Source organism: Bombus terrestris, chromosome 18 (genome assembly GCF_910591885.1).
Source record: "Bombus terrestris chromosome 18, iyBomTerr1.2, whole genome shotgun sequence".
NCBI lineage: Eukaryota > Metazoa > Arthropoda > Insecta > Hymenoptera > Apidae > Bombus > Bombus terrestris.
The window spans coordinates 2,322,011-2,338,795 of NC_063286.1; the positions used below are offsets into that span (position 1 = coordinate 2,322,011).

Consider the following 16,785-nt stretch of genomic DNA (forward strand, 5'->3'; position numbering starts at 1 on the left):
TATATTTTCATTTATAAAACGGTAAAACGGGCAAGATGGATGCACACGTTTGTGCTGCACGCGTAATTAGGATATTAATCACGCGCAGACATTCGCATTCCATATAGGTAATTAAAAGTAGCTTTAATTTCATACTGGAGATTAAATAGTTCGACTCGAGTGTCATAAAGCGAAAGAAATAACATTCTTACGAATCGTAAATTCGTTATCGCTCGTACCAATTTGTCCGCGATTATCCGCGTGAAAGTCGATTCCGAAAATTCGTGACTACTTCATCGTGCATTACTTTGAAATTTATCAGAGCACGAAGACACGGTCGAGTAAGCCGGTCGGACGGCATGCTACACAATTTCCATTTTGCGAAGAAATTTCAGCGGTAGAAGCAAGCTGCGTCCACTTATTGTTCTTCGTCCTCGTGCAGATCGGCAAATTTTATTCTACAGAAAATGATTTCTAATCAAAGACATTTTACCCTGCTTACGACAAATATTTATACCTCGTACGTAGATCTCAAATTTTGGACACTTCCAGAGAGACATTAACAAGAGTTAAGATTTAGAAAATGGAAAATACACTGTGCGTCGCAAGAATCGGACGCGGATCGAGCGCAGCTGTCGTACGGTTTGCAGCATTCAAGGATCTTCGTCCAGATATTAGCGAAATATCAGAGACGTTGGAAAAGGAGGTATTTTAAAAAAATGCTTACTAGTTACACGTGTTTGAAAAGGAATAGCGGAGGGCGCCACCGCACAGTGACAAGAAACACCTCCACCGAAGAAACATTTTCTCTTTGTCTTTGGTTGCTATCGTCTCTTTCTGAACCCTTCTCGCCTCCGTACAAACGATGGACAGAGAGGCGCTCTTCACGCGACGTCTCTCTCGGCTTCGCGATTCTCTATCCAGCGTAATCCCCTTCTCTGGCCATTTCTCGAATATCTCTTCTTCCACCGCCTCACCTTTGCCATTTCAGTCGGTTACTCTCCTCTTGCGATCGAGCGCCGCGCCCATGTCGACGACCACGACGTCGACGCGACGTGGACAAATACAAACGCTGCACTCTCTGCATCTCGTTCGCGTACCCCTTCGAGGCATCCCCTTTCGTCGCGTCCTTGTTCATCCGGCGGAGAACGCGCTAACGCGTCCTCTTTGTCTAACGTCGGAGGAAGAGCAACGAGGGAGGTCATGGCGACACATAATTTTCTCTTCTCGGTCTGTTGTCTTCATTCGGGCGCAGCGTCGAGGCCCGGCGTCATCCTGCTCCGTATCGAACGAACGAAACAAGAGACGAGGTATCTCGGTCCTTGTTGGTTCGGCTTGTCTATGGTGGCTGGCAAGCCGAAACGAGGCAACCAGCAGCACCGGCCAGAGAAGCGAGCATCATCATTTTCTCCGGATCCTATCTCGCTTTTGCCTCCGGCTTCGCCATCTTCCTCCAGCGGTGGCCAACGCCAGCCGCTCGGAGAAGGGAGAACGAGGGTTGGGCGGGCGGCTATTTGGACGGGGGGCGACCGTCTCTGTTTTCGAAGTTGCTTTCCAGCGTAGTTTCTCTTCGTCTCGCTCGCGTTCCCACGTATATACATTTGCGATCGGCTTGGGGTGTGCGGGGTGAGAGAACCGGGGCGCGGCTCCGTACACTCGTAGAGGGAGACAGAGAGGAGAGGAGCGAGCGGGGAGGAATAAAGAGAGAAGAGCGACGTGGAAAGAAGAGGAAGAGAAGAGGCGACGAGGGACGAGAGCGGAACGGAGTGCAGCGGTGAGAGAGAGGAGAGTAGCCGAAGCCGTTCCAGTACAGACGGCAGGGTAGGGTGAGAGGGGAGAGCGTTCGCAAAGTGTCCCTAAAACTTTTACAATCGCTCGGCTTGGCTCGCTCGCTCTCGCGTTCTCGCTAGGGCTATGCTTGATGGCGTATCTTCCAATGTGAGTTGCCCATAATACTAAGATGTACGGCTGCGCCGGTAGGGGTCCCGCTTGGTCTCTCACTCACTTACTACCTTATAGTATAGCAAAGCCAAAGGCGTATAGCGCGCCGAACGTACGGCTGTTCCATCGCGTTAGCCAACAGTATTTCGCCGGTATTTTCGGTTTCTAGTCGCGGAACGATCGCCCTTTCCGTCAGGGCCGGCCGCGTTCCTCTCGCGTTTTCGCCAGGGCGCTGCTCCAGAGCACGCTCGCGCGGTTCGCCAGCACTACGCTTCCTCTCGCTCGAGTACCGCGCCAGCCCTTTTACCGTCTCCCTTCTCGTCGTCTCCTAGCTTGGCTCGCAGCTAGCGAATCGCTGGCGAAAACCGACTGCGGAAACCGACTCGTAGGCAACTTCCGTACGTGCGCGTCTCGTGGTACACGATCCACTTCCCTATCGAGTTTCGCGAACACGAACCGTGTTACGTTAGTGATGTGCCAGGGAAAGTTCAACGTTCCTCCAGTTGCCTTGCGAAGTAACCCGAGTCACGTGATTGTCCGCTATTATCGTGGATCAGTTGTTGGCCCGTTGCATGCTGTTGGGTGCGTGCCGCGTCGCGACGAGCGTGGCCAACGCCGCCGTCGGAGCAACGGGATGCCAACCAGCTTATTACCACCCTCACGGTAAGCTTTCTAACAACGATCACGTATCTTTTGCAGCGTGGAACGCCTTTCGCTCGATTCTACCTTTATCATTCGCTAGTCCGGTATTTGCTAAACGTATCGAGACAGTTATCATTAAATGAATTTGATAGCCGATGTCGAGCGGTACTCGGACAAGGTTAACGTAACCAAACAGTCTCGCTGTTTACCACGTCCCTCCCTTCTTTCTTCGTACCACAACAAATAAAGAAGATCAGTCCTACCATAGAATACATACGTCCGTCTTGTAAGATTTCCGCGCCTTTGTTTACGAAAGATCAAAGTTCTCCTTTGATCGACTAAATCGAACAGACTCGATTATTTAACATTCTCATTCGTTCGTCTAACCGAACCGTGCATGCGTAAACGTCTAAACAAACATATCGAGTTCTCGCAGATCGATAGCCGAGAATTTCTTAATTCGATCGGTACCCACGGATTACCTCGGCTGCTTGTTCCGCAACGAACGACCGTCGGCGCGTTCGGTGTCTCTGTTTTCGAAGAGAATTTCGCCGCGGCAGATAAACAAACGCTGCCACCCAAATACTCAATTAGCGGAGTTTTTTCGCGGTCGGGAAACCTGGCGTCCCGGGCTAGAACGGCAACGAGGAAGATCGCAACGCGAGAGGGGAACACGGCGAATTCCTCGTGAAACGGTGCATCGTTGTCGCGGCGGTGGCAGCAAAAGTGGGGATAGCCGGTTATCGATTGGAGGAACGGTCGTATCGCGGTTGGCCACGCCCAATCGGCTGCCGCCGTCAGCCGTTTTCCTGTATCGCGACCATGCGCCATGTGACTCCCGTGTGCATTTTCTCGATGCAGGAAAATACTCGCGCAGGTCGGGATCACCGCGTTATCGACCACCGGATGCAAAGTCCTCGTAAATGTTAAGCAATGCCTTCATCCTCCCCACGCGTTCTCCATCCGACTCCCTTAGTCCTCGATCAGATCGAGCTCCTCGTCGATACACCACCCTCTGCTCCTTTGCAAATCAACTTGGTTGCCGATCGTATAACTGCAACGTTTCGTTCGTCGAACGACCTCGACGCATCATCCAGGGAAGGTACGTGAACCCTCGAGGCGATCCGAACGCCGTCGCTGATCACCTTGCTCGGACAAACCGACAGAGGTTTATATAATATTGCTTTTTGCCAAGATTCGTAAATTGCGTAGAGTTTTTCTGTGAATCTGTTTGTCTGTTGCTGTATAAAAATACTCGTATCCATTCGCGTAATATACGAGCCATAAGTTATAATATTACAGTTAACTTCAACTTTGGAAATCTCTGAAATTTTACTATCAAAGTATTTTATCGATTCTTCTATAATTTCATCGATTTTGTCTACTTTTTATTTCGTGGAATTAACGGCGAATAAGTGGCTCGTATAATTCCTCCCATATTTCTTTTCCTTCTTTATCAAGGAATCCGCATAAAGGAATTTCAATTCGTTGGTTTGATAAACAACTGGAATCCAGATGCGAGTTTGTTTTCGCGCGTAATCTTTTACGCAAGCTTGTCTTTCGACCAGCCACGCGTTCCGACAGAGTAAACAAAGTTTACAAAACGGTAGCTTGTTAGCACGAAATAACATAGCAGGCAATACGATTGTTTTCGCGTAGCAGGAAGAATCGAAACGGATTTGGATAGTGTCGCGCGCCGTTGACACCGCGATAAATAACGCCCACCACCGTTTAACTCCGAATTTAACATCGTAATTTACCTAGCGTTATCGCCGTTGTCCAATTTGTATGGAAATTCGAGTCCTTATTTTATCCGAATCGGCACAAAAGATCTGGATAAAGCGAAGCGAGCACGGCGCGCGATAAAAACAATGGCTCGTCATTGTCGGTCGAATGCGATATAAATCCGTGTGGTGTTAAATGAGGGCGACATTTAGATGCGTTAAATTACGCGGGAATTCTGGTACCAAGGGTTTCAGCCGCGCGTGTTACAGATTTTATCTGACACTAAATTCCCCGACGTATGTTATATTCTTCTCCGAATTAATTTCCATGGCCGCTTTTTAAATCTTACCTTTTGAATTTATCGGTAGATTATTTTTTCTAAGTAAAAAATGGTATACGCGTAAGTCAACGGGCTGTCTAAATGTTTGTAAAAATTTGGTAACAGTAAGAAAAGTGGCGGCTATAAAAAATAGATGTTTATTAAAGCTTCAACAGCAGCGCGTTAAAGAGAATCGCAAATTATGCTCGCCGAACGTTTTCCATAGGTTCGCGAGTTTTCAAGAAAAGTTATTTCCTTGGAACCTGTTTCTTAATCCCGAGTTATGTACGTTCTTGAGATCGGCATCGATAGTTTCCTTTGGTTTCTGAAGCATGCACGCAGGTACCGTACTTTCTCCTTGTTCTCCCTTGTTTCGTCTAGTCGGGGTTCTATGCTGTTGTCCCTCCCTCCCCCCCTTTTTTCTTTTTTGTTTCTCTTCATGGAACGCTCGTCTGGCATGCAGCTGAATCCTTAGAAGTGAAAGTAGGTTATGTTTTCGATTTCGACCTGGGTTTTTATACGCGTCAATCCTTCCGAAAGCTACACGAATTGCGGACAATGAGCTTCGCCTTGCGCTTTCCTTTTCTATGTTCCGCGAATTCTAGAACATTTACGCGTCGAAAGTTCCGAAGAAATATAAAAGTACAACACGCTTGGAAGAATATAATTTCATACGAAATTTTCTACCAATTACGATGGAACGTTGGATTCCTCTCGTTGCAAACTTTCTGAAATACAAATTATAGTTATCGAGAGTGTGAAAACCGAGCCGGAAGTGCGATTTCTTGGAACGAAGTTTAGTCATCGCGTAACCACATTGTTCCTAGGTAACAATTTCTTATCGCGATCGGGAGAAACGTTTAAATTGTTGGTTTTTAGGATCGGTGTCACCGTTTGCGTCGGTAAGTGGCCGTGTTCGCGTTGTTCGACGGACAAAGTAACTACAAAGGCGTGTTCTATTCCCCCGACACGAACATATCAATGGCAATAACACGCAACGATTTGCATCAAAGATCGTTCATGACAACAGGTTTATAACGCGTATGAAGCAATCAGGATTTTATGCTCTTATCGTGTAATTTATAACGCATGCAAATCACAAATTTTACGAGACGACTTCCCGTCTGTGTGTATTTTTTCATTTGTACGAGTTTCTTGGTCGCTATCCGTTCGCAAACGTGCGGTTCCCAGGAATATAATCTTTGAACAAATGTCTACGATGTTTGCCCATCCTGCAGCCAACCGTTCCAACATCTTCGATCGATTTCGCCCGCTAAATTGTCTCCATTTCGCGAACCTTGAGTATTCGAAATAGGATCTAAGGAAATATCCGTATCCCCGTCGTCTTCCCAAGACTATTCTCACTTTGTTCGTATGCAGAAACATTTTTAGAAGCTGGAAATTAGCCAAATGGCTAATCTGTTGATCCACGAAACTATAGAACGCCATGTTTATCTTAATGTCTACGTCTGGAGAATTCTGTCGGTTCAAAGAAAACTCGCGTAAGTTATTGGCGTCGCGAGGTCGAAGAACGAGTTTCAAATTGCAAGCATTAGGGTCTTCTTTCAGGTTATTTTTATCACGAATTCTTCGCGCGTGTAATCTACGAATACTTAGCACCAGTTTCGTAATCCCTCGACGAAGAAGAGAAGGGAAGATAAATGAGAAATAAAAAATCGATTATACCATCGAGATGTTTATCTCGCGATCTACAAGAGTAGAATCGTACGAATTTCGAATTTTATGAATGAATTCGATAAATAATTCAAAGACACGGATCGTCCCGTTCTAATGTAATAAATACACGTTCCCAGTTAATTACCAAGGAGATAACGAAGGAATCGATTAAAAGGAACGCGAGAGTAAAACGAGGACGTGGCTACTTCTTGGAAAATTTAATTGATAGTCGGCGGACTCGCGGAAAATGAACATCTTGCTGATTTAATAGACAGAAAGAGAGGCATCGCGTAAACGCCCATTCGTCGCCATTGGTTCGTAACCTTTCGTGTTTGTGACCGCTGGCTTCCTACTGACTACCAACGTGACGCGAATGTTCGATACACGAATAAGCTTCACCTTCTTCGACGATGCTGCCTCTTTCGTTTTTCGTGCAGTGCGCATGGGTATACCTGGAAGGAAGTACGCCGGCAGCCGGAGCAAGTGCGTAAAAGGGGGTGCATCGGGTGCACAGGATGCGCCTCGAGCGCAGTGGAAGGGTCGCCACAAGTATCCAGTGTTGGTGTTGTCCGCGACTTCGATCGCGCACCATCATGATATGTACCAGAAAGTACGGGAGATAGGTTCGACGAGTACATCGATGGAGATAGCAACATTGAGCTTTCATTCGAAAGACGTCAGTCGCTCTAAGCAGAGATAAAGACAACGCGATCGTGGTGGTGGTGCTCGTTCGCGATATTAGCTCAATTACGACGTTTCGTTTTCCAATAATTCGGCTTCACCGACGATTAAATGGCAGAACGAGGGTAAACGAAAGTTAGTGTTGGTGTTATCGATAAATTTGATAGAATTATCGTTGGCAGACAGAACTATCTCGTCCCTGTCGCCATGATTCCGAGTCTAATCTATTTATTTTTGATGTCTTCGTCTAGAACGCGATCCATTAAATAACGCCCACTCGAACGGTTACCCTTCGCTTGCTGTCCTTTCGAATCAGTTACGAGGACGCGCGGTGAAGTGCCTGACGCGCGAAGAAGTCTTAGCCACGGTAAACGCGGTATGCGAGCACGAGAGCAGCGATTAAAGTGGACAGTGAACGAGTCGTCTTGACGAGAGGAAGAAATACAGTCATCCGACGACGAGTACGCGTGTAGGTAAGTACGTTACCTCGGACAACCGCAGCCACGTCAGCCACCCCTTTTCTTCTCGAAGGCCGCAACGCTTAGACGACTGACACGGTAGCCGTAACAGTTCACTCGACGTATGCTTTTACAGCATATCCATCTCCTGTAGCCAGCGCGAAGAATGCCAACCAAAGGACGAGGACGTGGACGAGAACGAGCAGAGGACGGGGGGGAAAAAGAGCGTTCGAAAGAGCTTGTGTGACGTTTGCAGGGGTCAGTCATAGGGAAGGGGCGCAAGCGCAGTTATGTTCGTGAGACTCGCGAAGCACATGGTCGCCCTGACTCCTCTTCCACGGTCCTGTCTCGATTTCCTATCTTTCCTCTGGGGTTCAACCGTCTAAATAATTACTTTGCCTAGTCGCAGCTCTATTTACAAGAGTGTTTGTTTATCTTACACGGCCTACCGTGACGAAAGGGACGCCTCGAGGAATAATCCTTCGAATTCCATTTAGAAACCGCGATGGCCAAGGATCGTTGTTTATTCAAAGTTCGATCAGATTGTTATATTCTTGGATAAGGTTACGAGGTTTGTAAGTAAATACGTTGTTCGGGACTCGACGATGAGTAATCAGTGAATGACACTTGTTTTGAAAGTGAGGAACGCGCAAAAGGATCCATCAGGACTTTGATCGAAGTGGTTTATATTAAGTGTTTGGAGAGAATGTTCTTCGAAGAAGCGAGAGAAGAGAAAAGGAGCAACAATCGTTGAAGAGTAGATGGTCGTTCAGTGCATAAACCCGATAGATGTTGTGATGTTATAAATATAGAGCGCTAATGGAAACGCACTATGCTGCCCGTTAGGCTCCAGGAAAAATAAATAGAGTTATGGAATGCACCGTCGCTCACTTTGACCCAATGTCTTTTCCAGAAGGTTATCCGGTTATAAAAATACTTAATTCTTGAAATAATGGACGCTACGAACGTACGAACAAAATTTGTGCAAGAAGAGAACATCTTCAATTTCCAAAAATTAAGGAATACGATATTTATTGCGTATATCTAATTTTTTAAAAAAGTAGAAAGGTCAAATTAACGAGTGTATTTTCAAGAAAATAGAGAGGCAAGCTTCGTTTGCCCTCTCCCCCCAAAAAAGACGAGTTGACCGAAGAAACACGCCGTAGGAGTTATGGGAAGTCGCAAACTAAACGTCCTTGACCCAGGGCAAAAAGTCATCAATGAAGTCTCCTTGTGCCGGCACGACTCGTAAATAAACATTATCGTTTCTTAAGATTTATGGACGAACTTTGCGATATTGGAAAAAGACCGTAGTGCGGTAGTGATCTATTATTGAACATTCGCGTGCTGACTGTAATAGAGTGCAGTGTCCTAAGACCACAAGATCGGAGTTCATCGATCGAAACCAAGGGTGAGTAAACTGATATACGCCTGTTGATCTTCGTAATCGTTCACCGAATTACTAAATAATTTTCTTTAGTCTATTTTTACTGTTATATAGGATACTTCATTTATTATGTAGATAGGTGACTATAAATTCGTTTAACTATCTATATAGCGACGTTTTATTTTCGAGTAACTGTCTGTTACAGCGAGTAGTATTAAAAATTCTAAATTATTTCACGTATATGACATTGCTTAAAACTTCGACGAATAAAAAAATAAATAAATTGTAATGGTAGGTGAAATTGTTAGTTGATTGTACGATATATGCATAGAACTCATTAAACAAGTGAGCTGGTTAGATATAACGTCTGGTGCACTACTTATACCCGCCATACCATTTAACCCTGACCTACCATCGGTGGCTTTATAGTATTATAGTATTATAGTATTTATAGCAGAAATGGACAATTAATACCCATATAATTAATAACTTGAGCATACGTACATACAATGTCCATTCGAGCTACTTGCAGCGATACGATGTAATTATATAACAGATATTAAACAAACGTTCGATGAGATTAGATTTTCTACGCGTGCATTTTACTGGTTTTCTAGCTGTCTGTTATTGAACCTTCTTATTATTGTAATATGCATAGTTCTAGTATCTAATGTCTGCGAATTTATCAAACCTACCTGCTATGTCAACAACATTACAATCCATGATATAAACGTGAAATCAATAACAGAAGGTTGCTCGCTTTTTATCCGCTGTCGACATAAACACGACTGGGTCGTAAGATTATTAAGATACAGATTCCGAACACGTTACGTTGAATTCGTTAGCTCTGGATAGTCTAACTGATGTTACGTAAGCCAAGCCGCATGTGTAGTAGTTTCGTTATAGGTATTCCACTCGTGTCAATGATAACGTTAAACAAAGGAAAGTAAAAGAAACATTAGAGCTTTCGTATCTTTAAAAAAAATCAAAATGGTATAGTTACAAAATTGCTACAAACAAAATTATTCGACTGCTGTCGGAATTTAAATTTCGCGTACGACTTTGATTAGAGGGAGAATGATGGAAAAGTAACTAGAAAATGGAGTTTCCAAATAACATGAAGCACAGTTCATAGGGCGTAGCCCAGGGGGCATTCTCAGTCATACAGGGTTTTCCAGAATATCCGCGGCTACGACAGATCCGCACCTTGGTTTTTACGATTTAAGGGAGAAAGACGAGCGTGGCGGGGTTTGAAATGCGGGGTGTAACTGTCAGTCATGCAATAAAACTTTTAACGCCTTCGTGTCCAATAAGCGTATCGTCCACGGAGTTTTACATTGGGCGGCGTCCCGCGGCCATTACGCCGTAACGGGACGATGCGGCACGCTGAATGGTCGCCTGAACCATCATGGCCGCTCTCTATCCAGGATTCTCCCCACCATTCCACTACCTACAGCGTTTTCCATCCCTCCGGCGAGACACTCTATCCTTGCGTATGTTGAATGTTCGAGGGTAAAGTAAGACGATACCAAGTTGAGCTTCGCTCGTGGGCAGGTAACATTTTGTAATTTTTACGATCGATGCATATAGTTTTCGCAATTTATATTTTACATAAATGCGATGACGACAGCTATCGTAATAGCGTTAAGTATAATTATCCAACGATACGATTTTTAAATCGAGTCGTGCTTCGATATAAATAATAATGTTTATGGTAATTTAGTATTATATTTCCTATTTTATGTACGTGATTCCAATGCAAACCGATAGAAACGATTTCTTTTTGCAGAGCTTATATTTTTTAAATTATATCATGAAACCGAAATTTAGTTTGACGTAAGAATTTTATATAAAATTACTTAGTTTATCTCTTATTTTCTTTATGTACGTATATATATTCATACTATTGCATAAGTATGCACATACATATGTATAGTTGTGGAGTTGCTCAGTTATGTACGATATGGGTCGATAACTTGTACCGCATCCTACTTTACCGATCGTATAAGTATTGCCTGCTAGATTTGCATTGAAGCAAAACATAACCAAACAATCCACTGTATATGTACTGACTTGAAAACTTTGCAACTTTTTTCATATTGCACGTTGCAGTTTTAGTAAACAATGATTTTGTATATTTCATGGATTTAATCAAGATCTTAATACAGATTAAGTAAGAAACTTATAAAAACTTTTTCGTTATATTTCCTTATTTTGCCTGCTTTTTGTATGCATAAACGATAATAAGATATAGCTCTCGGGATGCTTTTCAGTCTTAAAAAAAATCTCGGTTGATCGTCAAGCTTCGCATTAAAATTTTTATCTAAGATAGAAGATCCGGGTAGAAAGAAAAAATAAACTATGTACCTGGAGATGCGAAAGCTTCGAGGGAAAAAAATGAGCTTCAATTTCACCTCCTCTTGATGACGACGAGCATATTGGCGTCAACGTAGAATACGCGCCAGAGGCGAGTAAGGCTTACTTCGGAAATAGGCTGGGTGGGGAAACTCAATTTTACTAAAATCCTCTCGTGGCAACGGAGACGTGTATACATATTGTATATATCATATATACCTGTACGTTGTTACTTTCTGCCAGACAGTCTTCCTGCTTCGTCTCGCTTTCGTGTCAGCCGCCATGTCAAACAAACTACATTCATACCTATAATACGTATTCCATATGTTGCATCTATACGTTTGTGTTGCATCTATATAAGTGTATGTAGATCGACATTGGCTCGTACATTCGATACACATAGTAATGTCGCGAAGTTACATAGGTGGGTTTTGTCGTGGAGCCATAACTAGAAATACGATGTAGTACATAGGTTGCAAACCCATAAACCCCCACCTCGTCCGGGTCTTCTCGAGGCTTCTTCAGACAGCGTTACGTTTACCTAGGGCCGAAACGACCGCGCACCACCTACGGCAGCAACACCTTCGACGACGAAAGTGACGTAGGTTGGAACGTTGACTCGTCGACGTCGACGGCAGCGCCAATAAACAGGGCTCCCGCGCCCGCCTGACTTTCGATTATGTCATAGACTACATATTTCATCGGGATGTGACCCTGCGAAAGCGCGCGCTCATCCATTAACTTTCGCGACATTAGCGTGTGTTCTGAGAAAATATCACATCGATCTGTCGAAGTCGAAAGCTATATGAGAATATAGCATCGGAGCGTAAGTGAGTGACTGGAAATACGTACGTTGATTAATCGTAAGAGTAGGATTAAGAAAACGTCGCGACATGAGATCGGGGACATTTCTTGGTTAGAATAAACCCGCGCGCGCGCGCCTAAACTTGACGGGTAATCAAGCTATGATTCCCTTCGTCATGTATATTGGGGGATACGCGACTGTTCTTTGGTATTCTATGCGTACATGTATGCGAGGACAGAAGAGGAGGAACTCTGCAGGGATTAACTGTGACCAGTTCGTGCCACGACACGCAGCCGGGTCGATCGTGAGATTCATTAAATCTTATCCGACGGACTGTAAAGCTATCCGTAGCTATAGTATTACCGGAAAATTCGTTTGCTCGGACTCTATCGGCTTTATGCACGTCGCGAACGCCAGTGAACGTACTTGTTAATGCGCATGCGTCCGGTTGTAATATGGTATCCTTCTCTCGGAGTGGCAACATGCGTGTTATACAACCACGTGACCGCTTTAGTTTTGGAGCTGAATAATGCACAGTTTATATCGGAATTTTCTACCAACACGCTTTAATACAGGTCAGTACCGTCTTTATGCTTTAACATAGATTCTCTCACGCCCTAAGCTCTCTTCGGAACTTGTCTCCTACTGACGAACTGCCGAATGTCATTCACGTAGGTTGTCACGTATTTCGATAGTCCATAAGAGACAAACAAACTTTCGCATGCCAACTTTTCAGGCGGTCGTCATTAACATAGGCAACAAGTTAACGAAGACGATGCAATGTGCGGAACGGGCAGAAAAGTCATGTTAAATCATTGTAATGTATACGTTGACAAGTGTCAAAATATATTACACGTTCTAACCTATACTATCTTCTTTGTCTCTTGACGTTCATTTCTCGTTCCGAGTAGTCATAATACAGTTAAACGCATGATCTTCGAACATAACACTATCTCAAACCGTGATTTTAGTCTTCTTTAACATTATTGCAATAATATTGTTAAGATGTAAGTTTTACCGGTACTAAAATGACGTCAGAGTTTCTTATGTTCCGTTTATTGTCATATGATTGTTTTCACGTTTAACATCGTGAATATCAAATAGAATACCGCCGTTCTCGTTCGTTGTTGTCCATCGTTTGTCAAAGGGGCTTTTGCATTCATTACCAATCGTTCATCAAACGCAATTGTAATTACATTCCGCGAACGTAACGCGTACTTAGACAATCATAGCTTAACAAGCTACTATATATTCTCATGAACAGCTGAGAACACGTTAGTAGTTAGGATAAATTCCTGACGATGGCGCGCCAAGATATTCGATCGGGGTATCTTTACGACAGTATATAAATCTTTTTGCTCCTGTTGAATCATTACTCCGTAGTCGCGATTAATTCCAAATCAGTGGGGATGTTGCAAATCGTTTAAATCTTCGTAAAGCACGCCTTTCGGATTTATACGAGATAATGAATCATTCGTTGACAGACTGAAATCAAAGTGACAGCTATCTAAAATGTATTCAAAGATTCGGGTTACATATTTTCAAAGGAAAGGCGCGTGTCAATAGGAAAATGGTATTTTTCATGGTTTACTATATTTTCATACAAATCATTAAGTTATCTTGGTTCAACGTTATTTCGAACAATTTTAGATATATTCTTTGTAGGTATATATAAGCATGTTTCAATGCATAGGTATACAATCTTACGATGAAAATGGCGAAAAAGCAATCGGGATGCAGACGAGCTTGCCTTATACGCGAACATTTTGTTTAGGCTTAATAAGAGGTAGGGAACGTTGGATACGCAGTTTTACCGTAATATTCATAAGCTATAAGCTATTACATTTTATGATTCTACGTCCTTACATTTGATTTATCATTGTCCACATACGGGTAATTACGGCCTCCCGCTGATCGTTTGATTTATCACAATTGTACAATTAACCACGCATCCTGGCTGATTTATGTTTGAGAATGTCATACGAAGCGTGTACATCCAACGTTGCAGCAGCTGACATTCAGGGCCAGTTGGTACGTAAAGTAAAGTCCGAGTAAGGTTCTTTTCTTCATTCTTTGGATTTTCTCTTTTTTGCCTTTTTCTCGTGTTAACGCTATGTAGATTACGCGGCCGCAATACAAAATAGCCTCAGCTTTCGTCTCACGCGTACATGCCTTTATTTCGCTCATTTCGTATCTCGTGTTATCTCAACAAGATTGCCTGTTTACGCAATTACGAATTTCGAAGGTCGTGAATTTTGCAAGAGAAAATAGGAAGTCGCGATAACGCTGCAATTTCGTTAACACTCGCTCGCATACCATGCTTATTCGTAATTAAACGTAATTAAAATATGTCCTAATTTATCGTTAAGCCTTATTTCGAAGGATAGTTTTTATACCAGCAGGTGAAAATAATAAATCGACGCGATAAAAACGTATATAGCGCTTCGAAGATTATAGTCGTAATAATTTAAAAATATCAATCGCGATACAATATGTGAAGTTTGATCGTTTTATTTATCTTCCTTTCTACCTGCACGACCGAAAGACGTTCGAGCAAAGATACAAAATTGAGACAGAAGAACCAAAACACAAATGACACGTGATGGTAGAACGTAATCGAACGGAACGGAAGCTCGGTGATGCGAAGACGTGATAGAAATTGAAAACCAAATTCTTCTATCGTTCCATCCTTCTTCATCCTCCTTCCTCGCGTCTCGAATTCAGCCTTGAGATACAGCCCACAACAGCCAAACTAAAAATACGTTAAATATTAATACGTTATAAATATTAAACGTTTATTTGCTGTTATTTTTAATAAAAATACATATTAACGCATAATACGAGAGAATAAGAGATTATTTATTTCGCGAAGATGTATATTATTTACCATTATCCAAAAAATTAAAATCATGCCGGTAGATAATATTATAGTTGTTCCTAAAACTGTATAAATCGATACAAACATACACACAGCTTATTAACACCGACACAAGCAAAGTAGAATTCCAAGAACTACGTTCTACCGATTCCTGAAATCAATAAACCTGAAAGGGTTACGTGTCCAGTCCGAAATGGCGTTAGATAAAAGAGGCAGGTTCGGTCAAACATAGTCGAGCGCGACAATAGCACTCAGCTAACGTCCGCGATAAAACAACTAGCGTTTGCCGGAGGGATGCGAAATCCTGATGCAGCGTTCTTTTGGTAGGTCGTCGAGCCTTCTAACGTTCGTGGATCACGCGAATGTTTGTCAACGTACGAAAGGGTAAGAGAGATGGATAAAGATCTGCAGGGTGTGTCTTCCTGTAGATTCGCGTCGGTGACGCGGTGTACATGGCAGAAGCGGCGAGAGTACGGTGAAAGGAGGCAAGGTTGATAGCCGGACGATTTTAGCTAGTACAATGTCCCCGGTGCATAATCCAACGAAAACCGCAGGCGCTCGGCGCAGCCACGAAATATTTTGCCGGGCATGAATAAATTCGGAGCTGCAGCGTTGCCGCAGTGACCAGAACCGTAGTTCCATCATAATGCAGTCGTTGTAGCGGTTTCACGAGGCTCGTCCATACGAAGCGTCTATCCACCTTCGTCGCCTGCGTATCCGTGCTTTCTCATTTGTTTGCCGAACTCGCTCGTCACGCATCCTCCGCATTTGATCCTCCTCTGCGAAGCCAGCCTGGCCGAGCAATAACGTACCTACTTGCCTTTAACTGCGAACTGCACTCTCGACGTTCGTCTATTGCTACATGCATGGATTAAATCGGTTCGAACGAACAGCGGGATGTAACGCATCGATATTTAACGTTCATAGATACATACGAGTTACTCGCGACTATAACATTTTCTTTATCTTGTTAATTAATCTTGTAACTTTAGACTATACGCGCGCGTATGCAATGTGCGTGAATTACTCGTGGCTGTGAGTCAATGAACGCTAAATAATCGAGATTGAAATACAACGAGGATAAATGCGATTTAGTAGAACTATCTCGTCAGATCGTATCTTCTCCGTTGAATAGGTGCCACGGTCTCTGTCGTTAACGCGAGATGGTAAAGTACCGGTTCGCTGAACGTGGAAGCCAACGTTTGCCATTTATAATCGCGAACTAATTGGAAACCGTGAGCATTTTTTACCTAATTGGACGTTTTTTTTTCTAATCGATCTTCGTATCGATCATTTACGATGTAGCACCCGACATAGTATAGAACCGTTTCGGATTATTTGACAAATAGGTATACTTCGCGATAAACTTACCGAAAGGCCACGGCGTGCTTGTACGTACGTCCAGGCATCGATACGAAAGATTCCAAGTGCTCGTTAACGTTTTCACCGGAGGAGAATTCTTCAAAGATCTTATCGATCCTTCGTCGTAGCGTAACCGTTTGAGTGGCCTTCGTTGACAATGCTCGAATATCGTAACATTCTCACGAGAGATTGAACGAAACTTTCCGTCGGTCTACCCGCCTACGCTGACATTCTGTGCTCCCCACTTTTTCTTCCCAGTCTTCCAACCAGGAGGTTGCGCCTTTTTTTTCTCTTCCATCCCTCCCTTAAGGCTACCTTTTACGTTTCTTCCAATAGGAAGTCTCACCTTTGCCAAATTACCGTGGATGCACGGGTTCCTTTGGAGTTTCTTCTTGCGATGCCACTCTTCTTCGCTCGTAGCATTTGTGTACCCTCGTTCTCTCGCTTCTCTTTCCACCAACCTCTTCGCCGCTTCCGCTTCGATAAGCTACAATACGTGGAGAGATCAGCGTTGTACGTAAAATTTAGTGCGAATATAACGAAAGAATTCCCGCTGCAGCGTTTCTCCGTAGCGTG

General features: G+C 43.6%; 2 long non-coding RNA genes across 3 annotated transcripts in view; both read right to left on the reverse strand.

Annotated features, from left to right (window-relative positions):
• Positions 1-11,741, reverse strand: part of LOC125386890 — a 53,808-nt gene extending 42,067 nt beyond the window's left edge. For both annotated transcript variants that reach the window (XR_007227446.1, XR_007227445.1), the window contains exons 1-2: positions 11,384-11,741; positions 11,177-11,303 (exon numbers count right to left, since the gene is read on the reverse strand). This is a non-coding gene — a long non-coding RNA (uncharacterized LOC125386890). The remainder of the gene's footprint in view (positions 1-11,176; positions 11,304-11,383) is intronic.
• A 1,848-nt stretch (positions 11,742-13,589) lies between these two features.
• Positions 13,590-16,672, reverse strand: LOC125386900. The gene is made up of 2 exons (XR_007227457.1): positions 16,219-16,672; positions 13,590-14,721 (listed from the first exon to the last, which is right to left on the reverse strand). It is a non-coding gene; the product is annotated as an uncharacterized LOC125386900 (long non-coding RNA).
• Positions 16,673-16,785: the final 113 nt, after the last annotated feature.